Source organism: Hibiscus syriacus, unplaced genomic scaffold, assembly GCF_006381635.1.
Source record: "Hibiscus syriacus cultivar Baekdansim isolate YM2019G1 unplaced genomic scaffold, ASM638163v2 tig00110478_pilon, whole genome shotgun sequence".
In the NCBI taxonomy this organism is placed as follows: Eukaryota; Viridiplantae; Streptophyta; class Magnoliopsida; order Malvales; family Malvaceae; genus Hibiscus; species Hibiscus syriacus.
In genome coordinates this window covers 661,504-675,099 of record NW_024062755.1, presented here as the reverse complement: position 1 = coordinate 675,099, position 13,596 = coordinate 661,504, and the positions used below count along the sequence as shown (strand labels likewise).

At 33.7% G+C, this 13,596-nt stretch overlaps 2 pseudogenes; one reads left to right on the top strand and one right to left on the bottom strand.

The window, feature by feature from the left end:
- Positions 1-1,701: 1,701 nt before the first annotated feature.
- LOC120128204 lies at positions 1,702-5,317 on the top strand (annotated as a pseudogene).
- Positions 5,318-5,361: 44 nt separating this feature from the next.
- LOC120128205 lies at positions 5,362-12,387 on the bottom strand (annotated as a pseudogene).
- Between the last annotated feature and the right edge of the window lie 1,209 nt (positions 12,388-13,596).

Genomic DNA, 13,596 nt, shown 5'->3' with positions numbered 1-13,596 from the left:
GTAACATTAAAGTTTCATAAGTTAACTTTTTTAATGACAGTTTTAGTTGAAGATTCATGGGTAAAGACATATATTGTAAAACACCATGAACATTCTCCCATGACCCTCCAAAACACAAATCTATCCAAACATGATCAACATTAGATGATTTCATTATTGTAAATTAATTTACTAAACAAACGAGCTGCGAAACTAAAACCTATTGCCGGATGGGGAAGGATGTTGGATATAGGAACGGATGTCGCCGGAGAGAGTGATAGTGGAGATGGAATGAGTTGCGATTTAGGGATTTAGGTTATGAGTTGTTGCTGCTGCGTAGTTATATACCCAAAACATTTGTGTTGCGAAACTAAAACCTGTTGCGAATTTGAAATTCAGCGTTGCGACAATCAGAATCGCGTTGCGATTTACAAATTCGCATTGCGATTTACAAATTCGCATTGCGATTTTCTAAAATCGGAACGCGAATTTGGAAAATCGCAATGCGATAGTCAAAATTGCGTTGCGAATCTGTAAACTGATTTGCGATACTGGAGACCGCGTTGCGATTTAGATATCGCATTACGATTTTGTTGGTCATTTTGCAAATCGAAAAAAAGTTGGTCAAAATCGTATATTATAAGGAATTTTCGGTCACTGAGTTATTTTCTCTCTAAAAAAAGCAAACAAATTGGGGAAATAGGTATATATACGAAAAAAGTCCCTATACTATATCAAAATTATAATGTAGTCCTTATAGTTTATTTTAGTGTCAACTACATAAAAGTTTCCCAGACATTTAAGTCTCTTGCATTTTAGTCAGCGACAAACATTCATTGATTTTCTTTTATTAAGTAGAGATACATTACAATATCATAATTAAACAATATAAGTTTTATTGACCAGTCGACTAATTAATAAATCTCTATAATCACAAAACTTTTAATTTGCTTTCATTATGATTATTATTGTCATACTGTATAAAACAGTTTGGAGGGGAACATGAAGGGAGTATTGATGATATTTTTGCTTCAATTAATTATGGTTATTTAATTAAGATTTTAAGGGTAAATTCACAAATTGGGGTGCAAAGATAAGATTGTGATATGAGTGATTACAAGATTAGATTTAAACAATTATTTTTGTCGAAATTATTTATAATTAATATGTTTCTTGATAAGATCCTATAAATATGTATGAAACAACTTAATTCGGTGATTAAAAGAATTATTGTTGTTCCTAAAAGTCACGGGTTCAAACATCAGCAACTACAAGAGTAATTGAACGTTTATTCTGGTTGATAATCACCTTTAGCTTGAACAAACTTTATATATTATTTATTTTAATTTGATATTATTAATATATATATATAGAGAGAGAGAGAGAGAAAAGAAAATTGAAAAGAAAATTCCTATAATTTAGAGGTTGTAGTAATAAAGCATTAAAACCTCAGAATTTGAGCGTCAGTGAGATAATCTAATTTTAAACTGTCTCAAGAAAATGGGGGAACAAATCTAACAAAAATCAATAACTTTAAAAGAAATCTTTCAAAATAAATCAAATTTACTCTCCCTTTTTCTTTGCTAGGGTTTACATTTTCCTCCTATCCAAACAAAAGTAAAAATCTTTCTCTTCCCATTGGATGCTTTACGACCTAAAAGATCAAACCGAATCAACTCGAATTAACTCAAACCTCATCATCTTCATAATATCTTCTGTACCATGGGAAGTTGTGTTGCGAAACCGTCGAAACTTATTGGCGTAAAAAGAAGACATCATCCGAAGTCGAGATCCGGACGTTCGTGTTTCAACCCGAAACGCATGCGGAAATCGAAGAGCACACATTTGGCTAACAACATGGTCCTGAAAGATGTGTTGGAAGAGAACATCTTGGAGAAATACGATATTGAGAAAGAATTAGGGAGAGGAGAGTTCGGGATCACGTATCAATGTTTCGATTTAAAAACAGGAGAAGCTTATGCATGCAAAAAAATATCTAAGACAAAACTGAAGACGGAAATCGACATCGAAGATGTAAGGAGGGAAGTAGAGATCATGAAACATTTGCCTAGGCATCCGAATTTGGTTGTCTTTAGGGAAGCATTTGAGGATAATGAGGCTGTTTATCTCATAATGGAGCTTTGCCGTGGAGGTGAACTTTTTGATAGAATCGTCGCTAAAGGTAATTATACGGAACGAGCTGCTAAGGTTATCAAAACTCTCTTGGAGATTGTAAAGGTAATTTTTTCGTCACTAAATCATTTTTTTTTTTGGTTTATTTTCCGTCGCTAAAACATCTTTCTTTTATTTTCGTCGCTATATCCTTTTTTCATTACAGACGTTTGTGGAAGTATGAATTTATATAATATTTTACATATTTTTATAATTATGTATTAATATTTTAATAAATTGAGTTTAGGGATGAATATATGATTTGGATATGACGGATTTTGGCTCGACTTAATTTTATAGCGTTATTTTTAAAAAAAAATTAAGTTTGGGTTGGGTTGAAATTTTTTAAAGATAAGGATGAATTCAAGTTTAGGGTGAAAAATCTTCAATCTTATCCGAGATAATAGTATAATTACCTCTTATATATTTAGAAATAATTCTAATATATCGCCTCTTTATACCAGGTCGGATTAGATTGAATACAAGTTTTTATCCCAAAAAAAAATTGGTTTGAGTTTTCGAACGAGTGAAACCTCTCTAAACTTAGATTAGATTGGATGACGGGTGAATGATATAATACTTTGACCGAATTCAGTGGATAAAAAATTCAGCCCGACTCAAGCCATAGCATCCGTAATTGAGTTTATATTATAAATCATACTTATTGACTAATATAATGATGGAATTTATATAAAAATAATTACTAATATCTTTGCTTTAAATTTTTAATATTGTAAACTATTCCCTAGTTTTGTTGCAATGTGGGAATTAGTTATTTCGATGGAAATATATTAATGCCATAGGTTAATTAATTAATATTATATCATATTTGTAATATTAAATTTGTTGCAGGTGTGCCATGACCATGGAGTTATACATAGGGATTTAAAACCTGAGAATTTCTTGTTGGCCGACGAAAGCGAAACTGCCCCAATTAAAGTAATTGATTTTGGCCTCTCCATTTTCTATGAACCTGGTAATCTCATTTTATATACTTATACTTGTGTTTGATATATTCGAATAAAAGAGATCGGAAAAATATCTACAATGGAATTCGAGTTTAATATTGTTGAGCATGATCTATTAAAGATCGTCATATAAACCAATAAATTAAATTCCGAGTTCAGGGAAAGCTTAATTGATAATTATTATTATGATTATTGTAGAGAATTAATGCTAATATTCGATGCAATGGCAGGTGAGCGTTTCAGTGACATAGTGGGAAGTCCATATTACATGGCTCCAGAGGTTTTAAGGCGAAACTATGGGAAAGAAATTGATATTTGGAGCACTGGTGTCATCCTTTATATTTTGCTCTGTGGTGTTCCCCCATTTTGGGCTGGTATTCTATTTCCATATTAATTAACGTGTAATGAAGATTCCATTGATTGAACAGAAAATCGGTGGTCTTGACCAATTCTATCGCTGATCCGATCCTTACAAAATTGTGAATATATGTCTGTATGTATTTTAAAAAAGGTTAATTGGCTTATTGCAGACACTGAGGAAGGGATTGCTCATGCAATAATAGAAGGTACCATAGATTTTGAAAGGGATCCTTGGCCAAAAATTTCTGATGAAGCCAAGGATATTGTTAGAAGCATGCTTGATCCTAATCCCTTCACTCGTAGGTCTGTTCAAGAGGTTCTCGGTACGTAACCAATCATAATACGATATTAAGATCATTAATTTTTCTTAAATCGGACTTCGAGTAACATAGGTTGAAGGTAACATGTTTTTTCTGTGTGCTATATAAAAACACAAATGGATACAAACCTGCAGCTAGCACCAAACTTTAATCTGGGTGAAAATGTGGGAACAAGGATTAAGCAGTTCTCTTTGATGAGTAAGTTCAAGAAGAAGGTTCTACGGGTAAGGCTTGACGAAAAACACCATTTTGAGTGTTTAAGATTAATGTTGGCTGTATCCAGAATTGTCGTTTACAGGTGGTTGCCGACAACTTGCCTAATGAACAAATCGATTTGATCATCGAGATGTTCAATACGATGGACACCGACGACAATGGGTACTTGTCGTTCGAGGAACTGAGAGACGGGCTTCAAAAGATCGGTCACTCTGTTAGTGAACACGATGTCAAGATGTTAATGGAAGCAGTAGGTCACTGTTGTTTTTTTTCCCGATTGTGGAAGTTAATCAAGTATTATGAATATAGGACTGAAACTCTTCTTTTTGTGGGGAAGGCGGACATCGACGGAAGTGGATCATTGAGCTGTGAGGAATTTGTGATAATGGTGGTTCACTTGAAAAGGATAGGGAACGACGAGCATCTAACTCAAGCTTTCCATCACTTCGACAAGAACCACAGTGGTTATTGAGTTCGAAGAACTGAGGGAAGCTTTACTGCAAGATGACCCTGGTCCTAACAATGAACAGCTCATCAAGGATATAATGCAGGATGTTGACAAGGATAAGGTAATGAACTGAAATCAAGTATCACAATACTCGACTCAAGTAGCTCACGATTCAAACTCAAACATAAGCAATCAGAGTTAGAAGTCAAGCATAAGAACCAAGTTCATTTTTTTTTTGGTAAATAACCAAAAACTTCATCAACTAACCTAGAGAGATCAAACAGTTCGACTTTCATCTCAATTCGAGCTCGAGTTTCTTACTGCTTAAGCTCAGCTTAGCTTGATTACACCCTAGAAATCAAGAATGATTGAATGAAACAACTGAACTAAACCCGAGTTTCTCTGTTGTTTTGTAGGATGGTCGAATCAGTTACCAAGAGTTCAAGGCAATGATGCTAACAGGCATGGACTGGAAAATGGCTTCCCGCCAATATTCTAGAGCATTGATAAATGCAGTGAGTATCAAAATGTTAAAACAATCTGGCCAACTAAAGTAACAAACTCGAGCACCGAAAAATATGTCAATCTGTAAATTTTTTGAACCCTAATTCATTTCTATGTTTCAGCTTTGTTTTGGTTCTAAAATTTGTCCTATTATTAGCTTAAATATGAATCTTAATGCTACAAATTTGTTGTACAAGAAACAAGGTAAATGTATTATTTTTCATATATATTTAACATATATGTTTGCACTCAAAACCAATAGATCAAGGAACAAATACCATAATTCAAGAACAAAAGCAAGTTGGTAGGTTATATATATGGTAATATGTCATGTGTTATATGCATGTGTACATATATATATAGATATATACAGAAAAGACAACACTTACGAGAAATAGAGCCACAACAGCTTACAAGACTAATTACTCGTATCATCTACATTTCTGCTGGAACCACCAGATTTAGAACTCCCTTTTCCCCTGCCCCCTCTTTTGCTAGTCCCTCCTGTATTTTTGACCTCGTTGTCTTACTGCTGGCGGCTGCAGCCTGGGAGTCAACGTCTGCTAGGCCATTCTCAAGTGCTCTAACCAAATTCTCAAAGTAATTCTTTGTCACACTGTAAAAGATATATGACAGAATTTGAATTAGAAAAGGTACTCACAATCATTCTAGATCCTGCCACTCGTGCGTAACATTTTGACTAAATTGGTTAAAAGTGCAAAAAAGTTTTTGCAAGTCGAGAGCAATGCAAGGGAGAAAAACAAATAGAGAAGTACAGAGAGACAAACGAAGGGTAAAAAAATCAAAAGAAAGAGGTGAAAAGAGAAAAAAAAATCAACAAAACTCGCGAGTCCCTCCTAATGTAGTCAAGATAGGTTTATTTTTATTCCCACTGCTTCAAGATGAGAAAAATAGAAAGCGGATTACCCATGAACCTATGTTACTGGGTTGTTGAATACAGTGGTGTGCTCAGGTATGTGCCCGGTACAAGTATGTTCAATTGTTTATTCTTTCCATACTTGGAGGGTTCTAAGAGGATCATATTCCCCGTATTCATGTTTGAATATGACTTGGATATGCTAAAGAAAAATGATCAGAGCAACATAGTCGAACACCAAGTCATTCATTCAGAAGTAAATAAACATACCTAGTTAGCCCAGCCAACTTTGCACGAAAGTCATCAAACTCCTTTGATGGGCCATCACCAGTAACAAATTTATTTAATTCCTTCTCGGCACACTGATGAAGCCTTTCCAAACCAGACTCCGCCTCCCCTAAACAAAACACAAAGTAGATCATTATTACTAGTCCACTGAGAAAAACAATTTTCTAAACAAATTTAACTTCGTCCAATAATTTTTGAAAATCTGCATATACCTTGCAAGTACTCAAAAAATTGTCTCTTAGCATGCTCGTGCTCAGGAAGGTAATATCCATATGCATAAGTCCATTTGAGAACTCGTCTACATTCAACTATCTGCAACATTAAATGCACCACAAAAACATTAATCACATATTTTCCTGAAAAAGAAATAAGCAGAGGATGTTCAAACGACAATCATTTACCTGAAGCCATGCCTCTGTTATAAACTTAAGCTGGGACTCAGGTGTGCATTGTAAGTCACTCAGATTCTCAAGCTGGCAAGATTAAAGAAATTTGCTCAGAATATAAGCTAAACCGAATAAAAATGTAGTAGATTTGCTTCATTCTATACTGAAAAGTTCATAATATCATTTTTAAGTGCTGCTTCCGTTGAAAATAAGTTTTTAAACTTCACTTAAGAACTTTGGCACCACAAAAAAAAACTTGAAGAGAAAAACCATCAGAAACGACAAGTGAACCAACCACCCGAGCCAAAAAAGATGAAGATGCAGAAACCAAAGCACAAATGATACTGCTTACAAAAGGTATAAAAAGGAATACCTTGATGAACATCTCAAAATTAAAAAAGAGGTTGGTATGAAGTAAGAACTTACTTGCACAGTTTGCATCTGATTTAAATCTGCGAGAGCTTTTTGTCTCGACTGCAAATAGGAACTTTCAGGTTATACAAATTTATCATCAACAGCAAAATTCAATATTTTACCAATGTGATCAAAAAAGGAAACAAGAGAAAGCTATGATAAAATCAATTGCAGAAGCATATAACATCCAAAAACATTTAGAAAACAATGCCAACTCATTGTTTCTACTAAAGCTATAACTTTCTCCACTTACTCACCATTACGTATTAGTCAGCAGTAGTAGTTAGTTCACTATTTAAGTTTGCTATAACAGTTTGTAACTTAATTAGTTACGGATTCGATTTGTATATATATGTGAAGTTTCTGTAATTGTAAATATCAGTGAATAAAATTCTTTTCGAGATTCTAATACTTGCCAAGTTGCCAATAGAATATATTACTAGTTACTACAATCTGAAGCAGTGTACACTGTACAGGATCCTCTATTCTAAATGCAATTTCAAAGATGGAACATCAAAAGAGAAAAGGTCTCAAGAGTTCCAGGTTCACAGAAACAGATAATGACTTCTTTTTTGTATCTAGTATACCAAAAGGTCTAGCATTGACATAGCTTCCTTTCCCTATTTTCCCCTCTTCACCACCTAGTTGGCGTCTGCTTTTTACATATAATAAGTTGTTAGCTCATATATAAGTAACTTAAGAAACCCTTGGCATGCCAAACTCCATTGTTTGATACACAGAAACATGAAGGCTCATATTTGACATGAAGCATCTATAATCTTTAGACAGCAGCACATTCATAAAGCGGATAAAATCCAGAATATAGGTGTTGATTTAAGAAAATGCAAAAGAAGATGAAAATTTATTGAGGGCCTATGCGATGACAAATAAGGGAAGCCTTCCAAGTACCAATTGATTGCTTGCCCAGCGTTCATAATAATGGGTGTATTTCTCCAAGGAGTTCTTTGCCATTTCTCGCCTTCTTTCAGCTCATCATACTGCAAGAAATAATATGAATCATGAAACACTAGCTCAACCATTACTTAAGCAGATTTTAAAAAACACAAGGACCAAAAAGCATGATTAGTCTCCATACCACACCCTCTTGCTTAGCGGCTTCATAACGGTTACAAGCATAGAAACCACCAGTTCTCTCACATGCTCTGCCCATGCACCAAGGCATAACCTGCATTTACATAATTGAAATCACATAAAGATTACAAATGTTTTATGCAGTGACTGGAGACCTTAATTTTTTTTCCCAACTTTCTGTAACATGCTTTTAGGAACATAGTATTTTCTATCATGAACTTTTGAGTAGATAATTTCAGGAACAGATCATAATTTCAGTAAATAAAGCAACCCACCCCAGAAATAGTTTAATTATGTTACTTGAAGAATGCCATATTTTTCCAAAAGTTCAATCTTATTTTCTTCAAGACCAAGATTTTTAGTTTCTGTGTACTGGTTAATTCTTATTACAAATCCTAGTCCTAGTAAATTTAGGGGTAGCCCTGTATTCTTTATTATCTTCAAATTTCGGAAGACGCTTAATCAACAAAGTCAGAAAAATATAAATCAATGTAATATTCTTAAATTGATTACAAAAATAAAATTACTAAGTTAGGATACCCAAATTATTCTCGTTCTCGTCTCCCTACTTATTTTTTGTTAAAGTATTCTTGGTTTACCATTTATAGCAAACTGTCCAGAATTTCCAGCAATCTTTTCCCTCAATTTCGATCTTCTTTTTGAGACTTATGATTAAATCAAACCTTGATTGATCCTCAATCTTCTTTTGAGCCTTATGATTAATCAAAACTTGATTGATCCTTGTATCCTACCCCTCATTCCTACCATAAAATCACTAGCTCTAACTCGACCCGCTATGAACTCCAAGTAGACAGACAGAGACTACCTCAAATATGTCTCATATCATGCAGCATATATTTTTTCCTTGGAACAATTAAGGCTTTGAAGCTTACCAGCAAAACTCAAATTACATGGTGGCGTGCATGTCATGTGCATACACCCTTGGTTCTTTTCAATTGGCCGCTTGCATTTAGGGCAAGGCTTGGAGTTGGCTAGTATCCTGAACATAACATCCAACAAAAAAATTCTATCAAAAAAAAAAAATCCAACAAAAATGGTAAACAAGATAGCAAGAGTTTCCACCATATTCTATCCAAGCTACAAGAGAAGAGAGAATTTAAACAAATTAAGGGGTAATATGTGGAATAGGGTAAAAATACGAAGCACTGGTTTTATAAAAAATAAATTTATTAGAAAAGTTTCATTCTTCTATATAAAAAAGTAACAATGCATCATTAGAATGTGCAATCAGAAAAATAAAAATGAACTTACAAAACAACCTAGTTCAGATAATTCCTTCCATCTCCCTTGCACCTTCTCTTAAGCAAATAAAGGAATACGAAAAAAATAGAGGCATATAGGAAATCAATGCAAAAGAACGAGGTTTTACTTTTGACCAAAAGAAAGAGTTTAGTATAGAATCTTTTTTATTTCTCCAATTACCAATATGAATAGCATATGTCAACAGAAAAACAGTTCTAGCACTTAATTCCAAATAAGGAATATGAATCCAGCCAAAAAAAAAATAAAAAAAGAAATCATCTTCTAGATGTAAATGTATCTTTACCAATTCATGTTTTCTGACTCTGCACTATTCTTCAAAATCCATTTTGCCACAGTATCACATTCGACGGGACGATGAGCTTCTTCGGTACACTGCGACCAAGATTTGGCTTAACTTAGACATTCATTCGAGAGTAAAGCCCATGGAATCTAATGTAGTACAATACAAAAAATCAAGACTTACATTCCAGCAAAAGCTATGTGAGCAGATGCAGGAGACATCAAAATTTCCACTGCCAACAGCAAAATCAACAGCATATTCACACCCCGGTGCAGGACACCACTTGGTCTACCAGTGAATAAAAGAAGAAATAAGGACAAGAATGGTAAGAAGCAAAAAGACACACCCCATGGAAACTAAGAGAATTACTAATTCAAGCTCAGGTATCCATTCCATGCACAATACAAGTGCTAAACAAGATGGAACACTTGCATGCATTCATGCAATGGCACATCTCACGATTCTAAAATACAAAGCATACCTTCCTGTTGTTTCAATATAGGACCTAAGTAGGTAACGAGAATACTTCACTTTTTCTTCGTAAGTTGCCACTTTATCAATCATATCTTGGCCAACAGCAGCATTGCAAGATGGATCGGGACATCTCAGTGATAAACATCCAGGACCATCATTAATGGTCGTGGAAATGTAACCTACGAAAATAGACCAAATATAGGAACAAAAATATAAGTTTTCCAGTCAAAAGCATAAAAAGAAAAAGATGAAATATTTTAATAACAAAGCACACAGAATTTAGTATTTAGCTACATGATATATGAAAATCAAAACACTGATAAGCAAAGCCAACTGGTGGTATGTTATTAAGGAAATATTCATCATAAAACATTAATTTCAACGAACGTTAAAAACGTTTGCATAAAACTATCACTTGCACTTGTACAAAATTAACCTATCAGACGAAGCATATGAGAGATACCTTGCCAACAAGAAAAGCAAAAGGGATGACCACAAGCCGCTGAAGTAATATTGTCACGCGGAAGAGATTCAAAACAAATCCCGCAAGTGAGCTGACAGGGAAGCAACAAGATGTGTCACAGATAGGTAATTCAAAAAGATAAACAATCATAAAAGAACAAGTTTCTAAAAGAATAAGCAAATCCACGGATCTGCACAACTTACTTCTCTAGAATTGGATACTTGAACAACTGGTCTCTCCAACAATCCAACGGATTGCCGAACTCCTCCTTCATCAGCAAACCATTCATCATGCACTTTACTGACACTCCTGCTATGCCAACCATGTTCAGGAAAACACTTCCCAAATATAATACAAACAGCCTAATTCATGAAAATTAACAGCAAGTGAAGCAGCCACATCGACCTTTCCAAAAAAAACAGAATGTCTCACTTGCTATAATTGATACAACAAAGGATGCCTAAAAATGGTGAACAAAGACTAATACTTAAACAGAAACATGGACAACCTTGAATTTTGAGAATTATACCAGCAAACAAATATGAATAAGAAACAAACAGAAGAACGACAGAAGAATGGATAAAAAAACAAACAAATTACCAATTAAAGTATCGGAGCAAATAGTTGCCTCAACTCTTGATATTGAAAGAACAGTAGAAACCTTAGAAATATCATCCTCTTGTCGTTGTTTAATATCTGCTTCCTTCAAAACAGTATAACTTAGCTGAAATAGCAAACAAAAACACGTTAATATTGTAATAGAGCTGGAAATACTTGCATTAAATTCAATATATAATGTTTTCGATCTCTCAAACTCTGAATTCGAAGGCTAGTGATTCTACTATCAACTAGAAAGAATGTAGAGCAAGTAATTAGTACCCACTTTCAGTTTTCTTCATCATTAACAACTCACACCACAAAACCTAACCTTGAAACTATTTACTCACTCTATCAAACTCAAGATGTAATCAAGAACCAACTTAACCAGCTATTTGAATTCCAAATCAATCAAAAGAGAAAAATAATCAACAAAAACATCAGCATATGTATTGATGAAGATTCTGTGACACCATATACAATCCTGTCAATCCAATTGATCCCTCCTTAACGACAATAACTACCAAATATTTTCTTGTAAGTCCGAAAATTAGTCATTATTAACAGCATAAAAATCTATGTTATCATTCTGCCACTGATCTGATCAGCAAAAGGATAAAAATTTCCAAACATTCCCTTGAATTATCCTTTTTTTTTTTACTTGTCATATTATCTAAGTTCGTTGTTGCCGCCTCAACTTTTGCAACTAATTTCACTAAAAAAATTATATCTTTCTTTCTAGTTTTGTCTAAATTGTCTATTTTACAAGATCAAAATATCCTTAATTCCATGGAATGTATTCAGCAGCTCCGAATTCCACAAAAAAAACAAAAATTTTATTGAACTTAAAACGGAATCGAGCTATAAAAAGATTTTTTTTTTAATATTCCGCGGAAATGAAGAAAATGTCAATATGACCTGAGGGCGACGCGAAATCATGGCATCTTGATCATCTTCGTCTTCAAGTAAGCCATAATCATTGTCATCGTCGGAGTAGTAATCGTTGTCATCATCGTTAGGGTCGTCGTCGTAGCAATAGCTCAAATCGCCGCTGTAGAAATCGTCTTCCATGGAGACTGAGTCATCAATCATATCGTCCTCCGATTCCATTCCCAACAAACCTAAGATGACGAAGACAATGTCTTGTTTGGATGATGAGAAAGTGGAAAGCACAAGAGAAGGGAACAAAAGCTTAGGTGAGGGACGAGAAGGAAAATTTGGTGAGAAAAGATGCGTAATTGAATTAGGTGTAAGGGAAGCGAAATGGACTAAAACTACTTATTTATATATTCTTTATTTTATCATTACATTTGTGTAAACATCTAATTATAGTTTTTAGTCTTAAATTTTAATATATATATATATATCAATTTAATTTGTTGTCTTTTTCTTATTTTATTCATCGAATTATATTTTCAGTAAAATCATCATTAGTATTGTATTTTATAGTTTTTTTTATTTACTGAATTTATAAAAGTAAATAATCTATTATATGGCTTTAAGCAAAGAATACGTTGATGCAAAATAAGGGTATTGCTTCATAAGTTTTCAAGAGGAAAGGAATATTTTGGCTCCATTTGATTCTAATAAGTTTTAGTTCGTTAATATTGGTATTGTTGTAATATCTTAAGGGTGTATATATGAATTTGCTTAAACATGTAGCTTTTGCATAATAAATTTTAATGAGTCGTTATTTGTACATGAATCAAACAATTTCAGTAATTAAATAAATTATTTTTTTGAGGTTTCAAGCTTGAGTACGATGTCTCTAGATGTATATAAATGTTCCTTGTCAACATTTTAATCTTCTTAAGTCTTAATCTGGCGTCGGATCAACTTCAAATCAAAATATGCTAATTTTTTTTAGCCAAACGAAACCTCGTCACCATTAAAATTTATTGATGACCGCTCTGTTCATTAAAACCTCGTCAAGTCCGAGATCAATAGTTTTTCTTTTCTCTTATTTTCCTTTGCTTGTGTGTTTTGCTTTTATTCATGGTTTATTGTTATTAGTGGTTGTGACCGTTGATGATGACCAAATAAGATTGGTGACTGTGACTTGTGATTATGGTGTTTGACACTTGAATGAAATAACGGTGATGAATAGTTCGCTAATCGTGAATAGATGAAGAAAATCTTGAAATAGCGTGTTCTGCCTACAGGCAGCAATGATCTGAATAATGCTAGCGGGTGATGACACAAGTGAAAAGAGACCGACGACTGTCGATTAATTTCAGGAACTTAAGATTTTTTGAAAAAGAAAATGACTTTTAATATGTTACATCGCCATTTCTCAACAGCAGTTGACAGTAATGACGGAAATAAGTTTTGAAAGTTCAATCATCAAAATACAGTACCCTACAAATTAAAGATGTTATAACCAAAACTCGAGTCTTGTCCTGCATTATGAAAGTGTGTATTCATTGATCTAAGCCGGCAGATATAATTGAAAATTATAACAAACCCAAGATTTT